This window comes from Triturus cristatus, chromosome 3_1 (genome assembly GCF_964204655.1).
Source record: "Triturus cristatus chromosome 3_1, aTriCri1.1, whole genome shotgun sequence".
In the NCBI taxonomy this organism is placed as follows: domain Eukaryota; kingdom Metazoa; phylum Chordata; class Amphibia; order Caudata; family Salamandridae; genus Triturus; species Triturus cristatus.
In genome coordinates this window covers 652,034,903-652,050,515 of record NC_140583.1, presented here as the reverse complement: position 1 = coordinate 652,050,515, position 15,613 = coordinate 652,034,903, and the positions used below count along the sequence as shown (strand labels likewise).

The window sequence follows — 15,613 nt, the reverse complement described above, 5'->3', positions numbered from 1 at the left end:
GCGCCCCGACGACAAGCAGACCGATCGGAGCCCACCCGCATCGGCCGCGACCTGCCCGGTGAAGGAGGAGAAGTGCGAGCCGTGCGGAGCCCACCCGCACCGGCCGCGACGCCGTGATTCAGCCGGAGAAAGTCGGGTGCCCACCCCGAGCCTGTCTAGCCTGCCGCTGTGCCCGGTTCGAAGAGTGGACCGAGCGGAGCCCACCCGCGTCGGCCACGACCCCCTCACCGGAGCCTGTATCAAGCGGAGCCCACCCGCGTTAGAGGACGCCCAACCGGGCAGAAGGTGAGCCCGGAGAGCGAGCACGAAGGTGCAGCGAAGTGGATCACTGCCACCGTCCTGCCAAAGCTACGTAAGCAAAAGCGGAGCCCACCCGCAGCGACAGCACCCGCAGTAAAGCGCGACTGCACCAAGTTCACCAACACCCTACTCCCCGCCGCGCAGCGTAGAGAAGGTGAGGCTGCGGCGGCGGGTGAGCCTGAAGTTAAAAGCTTACCGGGATTCGGGAGGCGGTGCGGTGATTCTGGCGAGAGGGCTGCCTGTGAGGCGTCCTAGCGTGAGCTGCAGTCCGGGGTAGTGCCCCGCCCCCTGAGACATTCCGCGCGTGGCCGGTAACCACGCGAAAGACAGACCCCGCAGTGAGGACAGAGCAGGACGGACAGCCTGCGAGGGGCCCCCCCCTCCCCACTTGCAGTGACTAAAGAGATAATGGCAGCATGCACTGAAGCCGGCCCCGCCCCCAGCAAAGTAAACGGGCTGCCAGCTGCAACGTGTGTCCCTGAGCAGCCAGGGAAGCGCGAGAGAGCAAGTTACTGAGCCCCTCCCTCCAAGAAAGGACGGCACACACCGAGTCAAGAGTCCTCCCGGGTGACCGTCAGGAGCTGTGGGGAAGAGGCAGAAATGTGGCCCAGAGAAGCACGCTGCAACCTGCAATAGAAGTTGAGATAAACTGGACAGACTGCCAGTGCCCTCCTGCCCCCCATACAAAAAAAAACGTAAAGGACTTACCTGCTGCCACGTGTCCTGGACTCCACTGCTCTGCCTGGCTCCAGCTCCCCTCCAGCCTTCCTACTCACGAGTGAAGCCTGGAGAAAAGGAAAACAAGGCATAGAGTTCTGGCAGCGCAGAAGGTTGCTGCTGGAGCCGAAGAAAAGCAACACTGCCACCCAGTGGCCACTGGTGGTACTGCAGCAAGAGGAAGATCAACAAGCCTACAGCAAGCCAAGGAGGTCCAGCAGTCACAAGAGACCGACGGCGTGGGAGAAGAGGCAGCAAGGCACGCACCGCAAGGTCTGACGGAGGCGCGAAGGTGAGCGCACGGGAGTGCGACGGAGGCGCACGGGAATGTGCCAGAAGCGCAGGAACGCGACAGAAGCACAGGAAGAAGAGACGGTGTGCCACAGGGATGCAGCGTCATCCCGCAGCAACAAGGAGGAAGAAAGAAGAACGGTGTTGAGCCACATCCACCCCAGCGAGGACTGCGCTGTCGCCGCATCAAGTGGAGCGAACCCTCGAGAGAACAAACGGACTCAGCGCAGAGGTACCCCGGACGCGGACAGTACACTGCAGCGCCTACACGAGAGGAACCCACTGAAGAGGATGGGCGCAGCAAGTATCCGACACTGGCGGCCAAGGATGCAGAGCAACACCCAGTGGCGCCAAGAAGCCACCACATCAAATGATCATGATACTAGGAGCAACGCTACACTGAAGCTGTACCACGACGGTACGAAGAGTAGCACGCACCAGCGCCTGACAAGGCAGCGGACACAGGTAGTCACACGACGTGACACACCTCGTGAAGCCGACCAGCCAAAAATGGTCGCACCACAAAGGCCCAGCCGACCTGCCAAACGGTCGCACCACAAAGGTCAAGCCGACCAGCAGAAAATGGTCGCACCACAAAGGCCCAGCCGACCTGCCAAACGGTCGCACCACAAAGGTCAAGCCGACCAGCCAAAATGGTCGCACCACAAAGGTCAAGCCGACCAGCCAAATGGTCGCACCACAAAGGCCAAGCCGACCTGCCAAACGGTCGCAACGCAAAGGTCAAGCCGACCAGCCAAATGGTCGCACCACAAAGGCCAAGCCGACCTGCCAAACGGTCGCCCCACAAAGGTCAAGCCGACCAGCCAAATGGTCGCACCACAAAGGCCAAGCCGACCTGCCAAACGGTCGCCCCACAAAGGTCAAGCCGACCAGCCGAACGGTCGCACCACAAAGGCCCAGCCGACCTGCCACATGGTCGCACCAAAGAAGCCGACTCGCCAGGAGTCGCACAAAGAGGTCTGACGCAAGACCGAAGATATCCTGCCAGTGATCGGCAGCGCGGACCGTCAAGTGGTCCAAAGAAGCTCAAGATGAACCAAAGCAACTGGTGAAAGGGAGAAGACCGAAGCGGACCATGAGCATGGCCCCACGAACTTCAACCGAAGTAACTGGTGACAAGGTGAAGATGAAGAGAAGGTCACGACCCTAACTCGGAATGCTGAGGAAGATGAAGAGAGTGTTCTCGGACGAGGACAAGACCAGGGGGAACACGTGCAGAGTGCGCGCGCTGCATGGAGAAGCCTGGCCAGATAAGAGGAGAACAGGAACGGTCCAGAGTAGGGCGTGAAGCGAAGAGATGAAGAGACCAGAGTGGCACGTCCGCCACTAAGAAAAAAAAAGATGTCTGAGTGGCACGTTCGCCACTACAAGAAAAGAAGAATGAAGATATCGGAGTGGCACGTTTGCCACCAAAAGAAAGGGGAAAGGAAGAGATCTGAGTGGCACGGTTGCCACTGCAACAAAGAAGAAGTCAGAGTGACAGGACATCCTCACGGAGAAAGAAATAGAGGAAAGAGAGAAGAGGGTGGCGAGACTACTCACACCTCAAAGACAAGGAAGGTGACAAGCACGGTGCGCAAGTCCTGAAGAACACCCGTGGCACGGAGAAAAGACCATCTGTTTGATGATGCTTTCAGCGCACCTGGGATCTGCAGGGGTGAGCAGGCCGGACTATTCGAAACACCCACCTTTGGGGTCACACGGACACTGGACAACGCCAGCCGTGGTGACCCAGGGGCAGAGGCCTCAGGGATGCCAGTGAGAGAGCGTCCCCGCGACGAGAGATGGTCATCAGCCGCCCTCCAGCAAAGGTCCCAGGAGGATGAAGACATTGTGTGCGAAGACAGGAGCCAACAGCTACCCTCCAGGCACGACTGCAGAACCCGAGGTGAGACTTGTCGTCTCCTCTGCACCCACACGGATCGGCGTGCGAGTAACACGACACAGTACACCCAGCTCAGGACGAGCCAGAGGGCCTCAGGGATATCCCGTGGCAGGGGAACACCTGCGAGAGAGGCATCCTGGTGAGAGGGGTGTCTTGCAACCAATCCGTTTTGCAAAACAGAACACACGCCACAGGTAAAGAAAAGGACTGGACGAAAAGACGAACGGCAACATCTAGCGGTAAAACCACAAGAACTCAACTGCGTTTGTCGCCAAGAAAGTAAAAGCGAAGGAAAGACTGTGAGAACAACTTCAAGGCAGAGCCGTCAAACAGACTAGATCCATCGAGCACCCATGACTGGTGCCACAGTGAACTGGTGATCGTCTGCGACAGGAAGAGCATCGTCCGCGACAGGAAGAACATCTTCTGCGACTCCAAGCAGCTGAAGCGTGAGCGATTCTGCAGAAGTTTGGTCACTGTATTACAACTGTGTATATCTTTCTTTCTCCCCCAGGTTGAACTTTGACGTTTGGTTTTGTTATTAAAAATTGGGAGGGATGTAGTGTCCAAGCATGGACACGTTCTAGTGCTCCGACCTGCTGTATTACACTGTACACCCACCCACCACAGACGTCACTGTGTCAGGTGACGCTGTCAATAAAAGGGGCCGAGCGCACGTGCTCGTGGCCAGTTAACCCACCATCCAACTACGTGTCTGGGTCCATGATTACTAGCATGAGGGCCTAGGGCCCCAAACACCACAGTTCCCCAGCTCCAAAGCCGACAGCTCTGTCCGTAAGTGGGCCGTGTCACTGGTGCTGGGCACCGGCAGTTTTTAGGTCTCGGGACCATCCGGTCGGCAGACCGGAAGTCCGGAGATTTAATGTCTTTGAGAAGAGGGGCTTGCACCCGCCCCTCTTCTCTCCTGTTCTCCATTGGCTGGCCTCTTAAATGCTGGCCAGCCACTGGAGAAGAGGTCCAGTCACTCCGTTGAAGCCCCGTCCTTTTCGGATCGGGGGGCGTGTTTTTTCGTTGCTTTTCGCAGGGTGTGTTTTTCTCTCCTCCAGCCAATGGCAAGAGGAGAGAAAAAGAAACACGCCCCCGAATCCGAAACCGAGGCTGCGTTTCTCCGAGGCAGTTCTTCTCTGCCTCGGAGAAAGGCGGTGGTGTCCCGGCGTTGCTCCCTCACCTTAAATTATGCTTGATGTGCCTGCACTGGACATCTCTATTTAAGCAGTTAAAAACAGCAGTGCCTGACTCTGCCTTTCATCATTCTGAGGTCACTGCCACGAGTGCCATTGGAAGTGGGCATTCACAGCACCCATCACTCAAGCACTTGCACCTCATTGGGTTTGTGCTGTCCAGTTGTCCGGTATCAGAGTGCGATGCTGGGTTTTAGCAGGCTGCAGTGTCTGGGCCGAGAGCGCAGGCAGCGCCCACACACACAGCAGAAGGCGCTGCGGAAGTCGCAGGTCTCTGCCTGACCCCTGAAGGCCGGCCGTGTTTACTTTGCAGTTACACGAAGTTGCTGTTTTCCTTCAAGTGGTGACTGGCTGTGAACAGCCCTCTCTGCGTGTTCAGCATCCATTCGTGCATGTTTTGGGGAGGCGGGCTGCGGGCTGGAGGCGTGGGCTGCGTGCTTGTTGCTGGCAGTCATGCAAGCTGTCGGTGTGAAGTTGTTAGGTGGCCGAGTGGGTTGGGGTGTGCTGTGGAGATCTGTTTGCACAGTACAGGCCGCGGTTGCCAATCCTGGTGGGCTGTCGTCCACATGAGGTTGAGGCTGCGGTAGTCTTGACTTGGGTGGGACTACATTTCCAAGGCAGTCCGGGCTGTTGATGAAAGAGTTAATGTAAAAGACGGCTCTTCGAATTAACGTTTACACGGACGCAGTGAAAACAGTCAATAGTGCCCTGTTTATGGAATAACGTCATATTACAAACGCTTAGTGGCACCGTACCATAAAACATAAGATGCGCATTACAGGGAACACTCCCACTGTAGCGCACAATGTGAACAGATTTGCTTCTCGGCACACTGCGGAAACGCTTACTATAACACCCTGTGTCTGTTGAGAGCGCTGGACCCGTCCTTGTGGTATTCAAGCCCTGCACTCATTAAACAAATGCGGTTCTCTTTATATTCACAACGAAGTGACATACAAATTGGGAAGAACCTGCCAGGACTCAAATATCTCACTTGAAACAGGCGCTCCACCGACTCAGCTATCTCGTCGGCGTAGCGTCAATGTCGCCATGCGTGCGTGGTGTGTGCAGCGTCACAGCAAGCTCTCCGGGACACGGACCGAGTCCCCATATAACACTGACCCCTCAACAACCCCGTCGACACCTCCAGTCTGCGTTAACCATACGCTCGGCCAGCCGACCTTTGTTTTGTCCGAGGTCAGAGGTTAAAGATTAGAAGCTCCCCTATCCTTCTACTGTACCCGGCGCCAATAAAAGGACAAAAGCACAGCTCACACAGAGAACAAGCATTTACAATGCAACGGTCTCAGCATTGTTAAAGTTAGAGCTATTGGCATTGCTCATGACAATGCCGTTTCTTTAAATGTTTTAAAAACAAAAACATAAACAAAAATAATGTCATGAGCAATGCCAATAGCTCTAACTTTACCAATGCCGAGACCATTGCACTGTAAATGCTTGTTTAAAGGGAGCCTTGTAACGGGTCTCTATCGGCTCTGTTTTGTGCCCTGGCACAGGCGGTCCGTTTTTTCCGGACTGCAGTGACAGCAGGCACATCGATGTGAACGTGCTGCTCACACTGCTCACTTCTCACTAGTGGAGAAGTTACGGCATGACGTCATGCCAGGTGAGCCTTGTAGGGGAAGGGAAATCCATTAAGAGAGTCATTTTCTCTCCGGATTTCCCTTCTCTTTTTGAAACTCAGGAGCAGCAACATTGTCGTGGTGTCACCAGGGCTTTAAGTGGAAGTTTTTTTAATATTATATACAAGCCATAGTTAACGCTTATTTATCTTATGCAACTAACAACCATTGCCAAAGCCAATAGTCCTGACTTGTAGGTATGTGTTACTTGTATCATATATCTGGATGCAATGACAGAAACAGCAAAATACAAGTCGGGCCACACACTATGCCAAGCACAGATTTTTAGCTTATGTGTTTTTAAGCCACGCCCTTAAGTACACTGGCCACGCCCCTTTGACGCAGCAGCTATAGCCCTCCACAGGGCTTGGTCGCCCCACTCACTGCTGCCGCTCCTGCCTGCCTTTGCCGCCTCCTGCCTGCAGATTCCTTCGCTCGCTGCCCGCTGCTCCTGGGAATTTCCCGCTGCTCCTGGGAATTTGCCGCTGCCTGCTGCTTCTTGGAATTTCCTGCAGCTGCCTCCCTGCGGCCCCGCCCCCCTGTGATTCCATTCGCCGCTCCGCTCCCGCCACCCAGCTGCTCCTCCCTCCCGGCTCCTTACTTAAGGGGACCGTATGGGACAACAGAGTGTGACCGCTCAGCCCTCCACAGGGCTTGGTCGCCCCACTCCCTGCCTTTGCCGCCTCCTGCCTGCAGATTCCTTCGCTCGCTGCCCGCTGCTCCTGGGAATTTCCCGCTGCTCCTGGGAATTTCCCGCTGCCCGCTGCTTCTTGGAATTTCCCGCCGCTGCCTCCCTGCGGCCCCGCCCCCTGTGATTCCATTCGCCGCCCCGCTCCCGCCACCCAGCTGCTCCTCCCTCCCGGCTCCTTACTTATGACGCCCACAGAGCGACCGCGCAGCGGACGCGCGCAGCGGGAGCGCCGATTGAGCGCCGAAGGTGCGCCAAAGGTAAGCCCGTCTGCGCCCGTCCGCGCCTGGACCGCGCCCAGCGCCAGACCCCCTGGTCCTCGCCAGCACACCCTGCACATCTACAACGCCAAAACCCTCCACGCACTCAACGCCGGCCGCTACCGAGCCACCCCGAGACGCACCCACGGACCCTTCACCTGCCTGACCTGCCGCTTCACCGGCCTCCGACCCAACACCACACCTGCTAAACCGAGCCCCAGCAACAAACACCTGATGTGCATCCTACTCAATACCCGCTCCGTTCACAGGCATGCCGTCGAACTCTGGAACCTCCTTGACTCGACAGCACCAGACATCGCCTTCCTGACGGAAACCTGGATGAACGCCTCCTCAGCGCCCGACGTCGCCATCGCCGTCCCGGAAGGCTACAAAATCACCAGGAAAGACCGCGTCAACCAGACACGAGGCGGCATCGCCATCATCCACAAGAACACCATCCGCATCACGACCAACTCCGATGACACCTTCACCTCCGCCGAACACCTCCACTTCCAGATACACACCGACCCCAAGACCATGCTCAGAGGCACCCTCGTCTACAGACCACCGGGACCACGCACACAGTTCAGCAAAGACATCACAGACTTCGTCAGCCCGCACGCCATCAATTCCACCGACTACATCCTCCTGGGGGACCTCAACTTCCACCTGGAGGACAACAAGGACCGCAACACCACTGCTCTGCTGGACAACCTGGCCAACCTCGGACTCAAGCAACTGGTACCACCCCCACCCACTACGCCGGCCACACGCTTGACCCAGTCTTCTCATCCAGCAAATACGTCACCTTCAGCCACTCCACCAATCTCCAGTGGACTGACCACAGCTGCGTCCACTTCAGCTTCAGTAAAGCGACGACCCACCACCACCCTCAACAAGCCCCCCGCAGGAGCTGGAACAAGATCACCGGCGACCAGCTCACCACCTTCCTCAGCCAGAACCCCCCACCAGCTCAACGGACCCCAACGAAGCTGCCAACAACCTCACACAGTGGATCACCAACTGCGCAGACGCCCTCGCACCACTGAAGAAGAACCCCCCCAGCAGACGCGGCAGCAAGAAAGCCTCCTGGTTCACCGACGAGCTCATCACCTCCAAGAAGAACTGCCGCTCCCTGGAGAACACCTGGCGCACCAACCAGACCACAGACAACATGACGGCCCTCAAACACGCCACCCGCAAACACCACCAACTGATCCGCGCCACAAAGAAGACAGCCTTCAAGGAACGACTGGACAACAACACCCACAACAGCAAGAAACTCTTCAGCATCGTCAAAGAGCTCTCCAACCCCGATGCCGGAAACAATGACATCACTCCCTCGCAAGACCTCTGCGACTCCCTCGCAGCCTTCTTCCACGACAAGATCTCCAACATTCACAACAGCTTCGGCCCACCAACCACGAACCCCACCACCAAACCGATGCCCCCCACCGCCACCCTCCGCACCTGGACCCCAGTCAGCACCGAAGACACAACACGCACAATGAACACCATCCACTCCGGATCCCCTACGGACCCCTGCCCACACCACATCTTCAACACGGCCGACCACATCATCGCACCCCACCTCCGCGACATCATCAACGCCTCCTTCAACACCGCCACCTTCCCGGAGTGCTGGAAACACACCGAGATCAGTGCCCTGCTGAAGAAACCAACTGCAGACCCCTCCGACCTCAAGAACTACCGCCCCATCTCGCTCCTCCCGTTTCCTGCCAAAGTCATCGAGAAGACCGTCAACAGACAGCTAGCCGCCTTCCTCGAGACCAACGGATCCCTCGACCACTCGCAATCCGGCTTCCGAGCCAACCACAGCACGGAGACTGCCCTCATCGCAGCCACAGACGACATCAGATCCCTAATGGACAACGGGGAAACTGCGGCCCTCATCCTCCTGGACCTCTCCGCAGCGTTCGACACTGTCTGCCACCGCACCCTGGTACAATGCCTGAACAACACCGGCATCCAGGAGAAGGCCCTGGAGTGGATCACCTCATTCCTCGCCGGAAGAACCCAGAGAGTCCGCCTCCCCCCGTTCCGGTCAGCGGCCACCGAAGTCATCTGCGGCGTTCCACAAGGGTCATCGCTCCGCCCCACCCTCTTCAACGTCTACATGAGCCCCCTCGCAACCATCGCACGTCAACACAACCTCAAGATCATCACCTACGCTGACGACACCCAGCTGATCCTCTCCCTCACCAGTGACCCGGACGCCGCCAGAGCAAGCCTACATGAAGGGATGAAAGACGTCGCCGAATGTATGAAGAACAGCCGCCTGAAACTGAACTCAGACAAGACGGAGGTCCTCATCCTGGGATCATCACCCTCCGCCTGGGATGACTCCTGGTGGCCCCCCGCCCTGGGAGCCACCCCCAAGCCAACGGACCACGCACGCAACCTAGGCTTCATCCTGGACTCCTCCCTCTCGATGACCAGACAAGTCAACGCCGTCTCGTCTTCATGATTCAACACCCTGCGCATGCTTCGAAAGATCTTCCGGTGGATCCCCACCGAGACCAGGAAGACGGTCACCCAGGCCCTCGTCACCAGTCGGCTGGACTACGGGAACGCCCTCTACGCCGGCACAGCCGCCAAACTCCAGAAGAAACTCCAACGGATCCAGAACGCCTCAGCACGACTCATCCTGGACATCCCCCGACACAGCCACATCTCCGAACACCTGAGAGACCTGCACTGGCTCCCCGTCAACAAAAGAATCACGTTCCGACTCCTCACCCACGCACACAAGGCCCTCCACGACCTGGGCCCCAAGTTCCTCAATAGCCGCCTGACCTTTCACAAGGCCACCCGCCAGCTCCGCTCCGCCAGCCTCGCTCTCGCCACCGTCCCCCGCATCCGCAGAGCCACCGCCGGAGGAAGATCCTTCTCCTACCTGGCAGCCAAGACATGGAACTCCCTCCCCATCCACCTCCGGACAACGCAAGACCATCTCGCCTTCAGGAAGCAACTCAAGACCTGGCTGTTCGAGCAGTAGCGTTCCCCCCCCCCCCAGCGCCTTGAGACCCTCCGGGTGAGCAGTGCGCTATACAAATGCCTATGATTGATTGATTGATTGAGAGACCCCCCCCACAGTTTTTCATCCCACTTGAAGCCCTGCGTAAGGCCACATCCTCTCACGTTTCCTGACTACCCATTTGTCCGCACTAAACTCGACGGTCATGCAGGTGCACTGGAGGTGTGCCATTTCCTGTCCTGTCCTGTCCATCATCATAGGAGACACTCAGCTGCATGCCCATAGTGCCTGAGGGTGGCTACCCACCCTCTGCCTGGGCTTTGTAGCAAGTTCTGCTGGTGGCCGTGGATTAGACGTCCGGGGCGCATTTCTTCGAACCTGTATCCCGAGGCTGCTTACTGGCTCTCTATAGTTAAAGGTCCGTCTCTGGGGGCATGTGACCCCGTCTCTGGGGTAACTTGGGTCACTTGCCTTGATCCTCTGGAGGACACTTATGGAGGCTTTGAGTGGTTCCAATCCTTCTAATATACCACATTGGGGTATGAACTTGCGTCAAAGCACTGCATCAAATTGCAAGGCATAGGTTTACAACCTTATTGTTGTTGCCCCAATTTTTTTTATAAACAAAATTTATTGAGTTTTAGTGTAGAGAGCAGATTAAGCAGAACAAATAAAAAGAAACAATAACAAAGCTCCAAGCACATCATCCATGTTCCATCCACATCCCCCGCCTGTCCCCAGCCGTAAATCAGACTATATGAGTCGAAACAGAATCTACTGATGAGAACAGCCCATAATATTCCCACCGTTTACCTTAAATTAAAAAGAACATGTGCTGGATATCCACGGGCTTTTTCGGTATTCTTATGTTGCTAAAAAAAAGTTAATTTGAGCAGTAATAAAATCTTATTTTATTCATTTTTCATGACACCCCCAATCATTGCGATATGTTTCAAATCTTAAAGCTTTGTAGACAGATTTATCAACACTTTGCGCCTGGTTTGTATCACAGAAGTGATGCAAACCTGATGCAAAGTGTTGTTTTCGGGGTTTTTCTTTCCTGTGTAAATCATGAATGGCATGTAAAGTAGCCATAAAGTAGCTAACAGTGTCACTATGTGCTGTTGTTTCAAGGAGAGGTGTTACATGGATGTTCCCATGGACTCAACATGGATTTTGATGCTAATCCATAGATTTGCATAACAAAATTACGTCCCCTCAAGGCAGGCATAAAGTTGGTGAAAATAGTTATTTTCTCCAAAGCTTTCCAACTTTGATTGTGTGTTGTACAGTTTGCTGCAACGCGTTACAATTTGCCAAGGCATAACATTTTGTGCTGAAAAAGTAGCCTTCAGGATAACACCTATGCTTGATATCACGCACACAGCTTTGCACTATCGTGCAAGCCGGTGTGCATTGGCGCAAGGAACTTGAAGGACCATAAACTGCACCAATGACTTTGTTAGGGAGGATCTTGTTTGGGCCTTGTCATTTGTAAATGTTTGTTTGTGAAAACTCAGCTTCTGAGGCTTCTGCCCACTGAGGTATTCAGCATCGAACCCAGAGCTGGATCAATATAAGCAGTGGCCCAGAAGCCCGCCTCTGCATCCCTAACACAAATGTGAAAACTTTGTGGGGTAAAGCCTTCATTTAATGTCAGAGACTCAATACATTTCCAGAGTTGACCAGAACGGATCCACATAAGATAACATTGGTCACAAGGGCAATGTTACAGAAAACCTAGTGTCTAGCAAGAGGAAACTATAGACACTTTTGGGGTTATTTCTCTGCTCCAGAAGGTGCTGGCACCTTTCGATTTTCTCTGTGCATCCCCTTTTGAGGGTAAAGAGGTCCACAGCTCGGCAGCAGATAATGAAAAATCTTTATCTCCATAGGTGGCAATATGAGCTCTTGGGACTGTCAGAAGATTTTAGAAGGTTGATCGCAGGACTCCTGTGGACTGGGGCAAAGAGAGCTTCCTTGTGAATAGCATGGGGTGGTTGCTAGGAAGAGCCCTCTGTATGATTGTCAGAACTCAGAACGTGAATCTAGAATGTATAGGCAGCCAGCGAAGAGAATTCAGAACAAAAGGAATATGGGTTTCACATGGAGTTTTTGTGATAAGCCGGACAGTAGTATTTGTACCAGTTGTATTGGCTGAAAAGATTTGTTAGGGAGATTCAGGTATATGGAATTAGCATAATCCAACCTAGGCTTGATAAAAACATTTATATCTCTTATGTGCAAGCTGGTGTCAATATAGGGAAGTACTATTTTCAGAATCTGAAGGTGGTAAAAACAAGTAGTGGTCACTTTGGAGATGTCTGACGCTAGAGAAAAAATAAAATCCACTTAAGAAAGGTGCTGACAAACCAGAGTTGGGAAGGGTCTGTAAGAGAATTGTGAGGTTAATTATGTCGAAGGCTAGAGGCGTGGCTCAGATGCCAACCACGATGGCGGCGATCCTGTGAGCTCCACTGCAGCGTGGAGCATTTATTCACATTTCAAGACATCCATTGATGCATTCCTGTTTCCTCGTTGGCCTCACTGCACCATGGATATGCTCCTTCTCTTGAGGCTCCCTTGATTTTCGCTTAAAATCACCGCGTTCTGACAGGAATTCTACTTTTTGGATCCTTGTGCATGCAGATACCATTTTGTACAGCATTTCGCTTGTAATGTGCTTTCTCCTCACATGACGATGTCTCTCAGCTATTTCTGGCCCCTTCACCGTCATCTTTATTAAGGCTTCTAAAATACTTTTCTTTGCCTTGTTGTGCACTCTTTACATTATAAGCCTCATTCAACACCCATTGCTGACATTTTAGGTGCACCTTGCCTCGCATAGCACTTCAAGTAAATCTCTGGCAGGCTGTTAACCTCCAACCATTTCTGTTGCTTTTTTATTATGGTGGCTGGATTGCACAGTAAGGTTCTAGGAGTGCTTTGTAGTTATATTTTGGGCAGGAGCTTTTCATTGCAGGGATTGTTGGGATGCCTGGACATTCGTGCCTCTATATACCACCGCACCTTCCTAGGATTGGGTGCAAGCTTTCACTATCACAGACACTGTGGACCATGTGCTGGAGAGTGGAAACACCTGACCTGTTGTTGATTGCCATGTCCACCAGTCGCTGTTGCGGTGTGTTGTGCTAACTTTCTGTACAGTTATAAGGTGTGTCCTTTTTGTCCTTTAATTGATTATCTGTTCTATTCTCTTACCCCATATTTATGGGCAGAACTAAATATCTACAGAGACCTAATAAGTTGCTGTACGCAAAAATGGCAAGTGATCTGCATGAAACGGCTAAGGCTATTTCATCAGTTGCAAAATCTAAATGGGCCTATTGCATCTTCCATTAATCCAATTTTTCTTAATGAAGTGAGGGGTTTACAACCCTTTATGAGTGCCACTAATGACAAACTTCAGCAGATTGAAGATAGGTGGATTATTATGGAGAGTAGAATGGTGGAAATGGGACAATCTATTGGTTCTTTTCAAGACATTGATGTGAGGATTCCTTTACTTGAACAAGAGATTTCAAAACTTAAACTTCACATAGAGGATTTGGAAAACAGGAACCGTCACAATAATCTTCATTTGTATGGACTACTGGAGTCTCTTGAAGGTCCAAATCTTATTGATTTTTGAAGAAATGACTTTCAGACTTGCTGAGGCTTCCCACTACTACTCCCCTTGACTTGAAATGCACTCACTAGCTTGGTTGCCTTAACCCCCTCTATTCTAGACTCTGAGGCATTAGAATGCTCTTTCTAGAATTTACTGATCTCTTTTATGTTTTGAAAGCAGCTAAAGCCAAGTGGCAGCTCGTCTGGTCATGATATCTTGATATCTCAAGACATTTCCGCTGCCACCAATGCCAGGCAGAAGGCATTTCTTGCCCAGACACTCGAAATGAAGCATCTCAGCACATTATAGTATCTTACATCCCTGCTTATGCAAGATAACCTACAAGGGCACCACAAAATCTTTTGACTATCCTGCTAAACTGAAACTGTACCTCCAGAAGATTTCCTCATATGCAATGGATACTGTTGGTCAGAAACCTTAATGTATTGTGTACCTATGTTCTTTTCTATGATCGCTTTTTCTTTTTCTTTTTTAATTTACTTCTTTATGCTCGGCTGTCGATCTTGTTGTAGTGTTGAAACCTCAAACTCATTTTCACTACAGTATACTCAGTTCTGGATATTACTCTTTAATCTGCAATCTTTTCTATATCCATCCGTAATCCCTTTTTTACACTCCCTTTTCACTTCCTCTTTGTTTTTTTGTGAATACTTGTATGGACCTTGCCTTCCTTTTTTTGCCTTATTCTCATACTAGCTATATACCTAATATTGTTTTGTCCCCATTTGAATAATGAAAAGGGAGTTGGAGGATAAGGGGGTAGGTTTTTAGCCTCCTGTTACAACATATCTACCAAAAGAATCCAAAGGGATCCTAATAAAAACCTACCAGAAAATTGTGTATTCAACAATTTTTAAAGACCTGTGCTAGAAAAAACATTTGTTTCTCTAGAGTCCCCTCACTCACCTAGGGTTACCCCTGGGTGACATTCTTCATCATAGGGGTCCTCCCAGGCATCTACTGTCTGGGGCGTGCTACAACTTAGCGAAATACGCAGGAGCACTTTGTTGTTGTTTCTACTATGTGTAGTGATGTGCTGTGTGGAGTGAAAAGTGAAAAGAGTTTCTATAAAAGTTACCTAGATAGTGAGCCTTAAATTTATTCTGCTCCTATCTGGCAAATGTATAATAAAATTGGGGCTAGTAACAGAGTACAGTAACCGTTATGTGAAGCTGTCCCTATTTACTTGGTCGACATGTTTCGTGGTTACCCCAACCACTTCCTCAGGACCACACAAGGACCAGCCTTGCGTGTACCACTCTGTGTATTTAAAATTTCAGTTAGTTTTATACTTGTTGTAACGTATTTAATTTGTTACATACATACGATTCCCTTGCACCAAGGATTTCTTAGTTGTATAGGGTCGACGTTTTTTTTTTTTGGAGGTGTTATTCTACTCCATGGTGTTGCTGGGGCAAGGAGGCTTTAAAGATTTGTCTTTCAAGGACCTCCAGCTTATTCGCTCCCAAGGACACCGCAAAATCGAAAGCCGAACTGCGATTCATAAAAAAAATATTCTTCTCCAGATATTCTGACAAAGTTCTGTTGAGATGCTTCTCGATGAGCTTAGCAAGAAAAGGCAATCAGGATATAGGTCGATAATTGCTTCCCATCCTAGAGTCAAGAGAGGGTATTTTCAGAAGTGGTAAGACCAAAGCTTTTTTCCAATCCACAGGAAATCAACCCTTCCTAATCATGTTATTTAAGAGCACCGTAAGTGTTGGGGTATTTTATGAGACATTTTATGCATTAGCTTGGATGGAACGGGGTCTGAAGGGGCCCCTGATTCTGTATGCATACTTAACTCAGCCACTTGATTGTCTGTGAGTGGAGGAAAGTTGCAAAGCTCAGTACTATGAGATTCTTGGAAGGAAATTCCGGCCCCTAGATCATGCAATGATCTAAAAGATTCAAATTCGGTTTAAACTGCTTCAACTTTATCTTTGAAGTATGTTG

At 52.0% G+C, this 15,613-nt stretch overlaps 1 protein-coding gene across 1 annotated transcript in view; it reads right to left on the bottom strand.

The window, feature by feature from the left end:
* Positions 1 to 15,613, bottom strand: part of ADAMTS7 (ADAM metallopeptidase with thrombospondin type 1 motif 7) — a 487,405-nt gene that overhangs the window by 103,128 nt on the left and 368,664 nt on the right. The gene's annotated exons all lie outside the window — the stretch shown is intronic.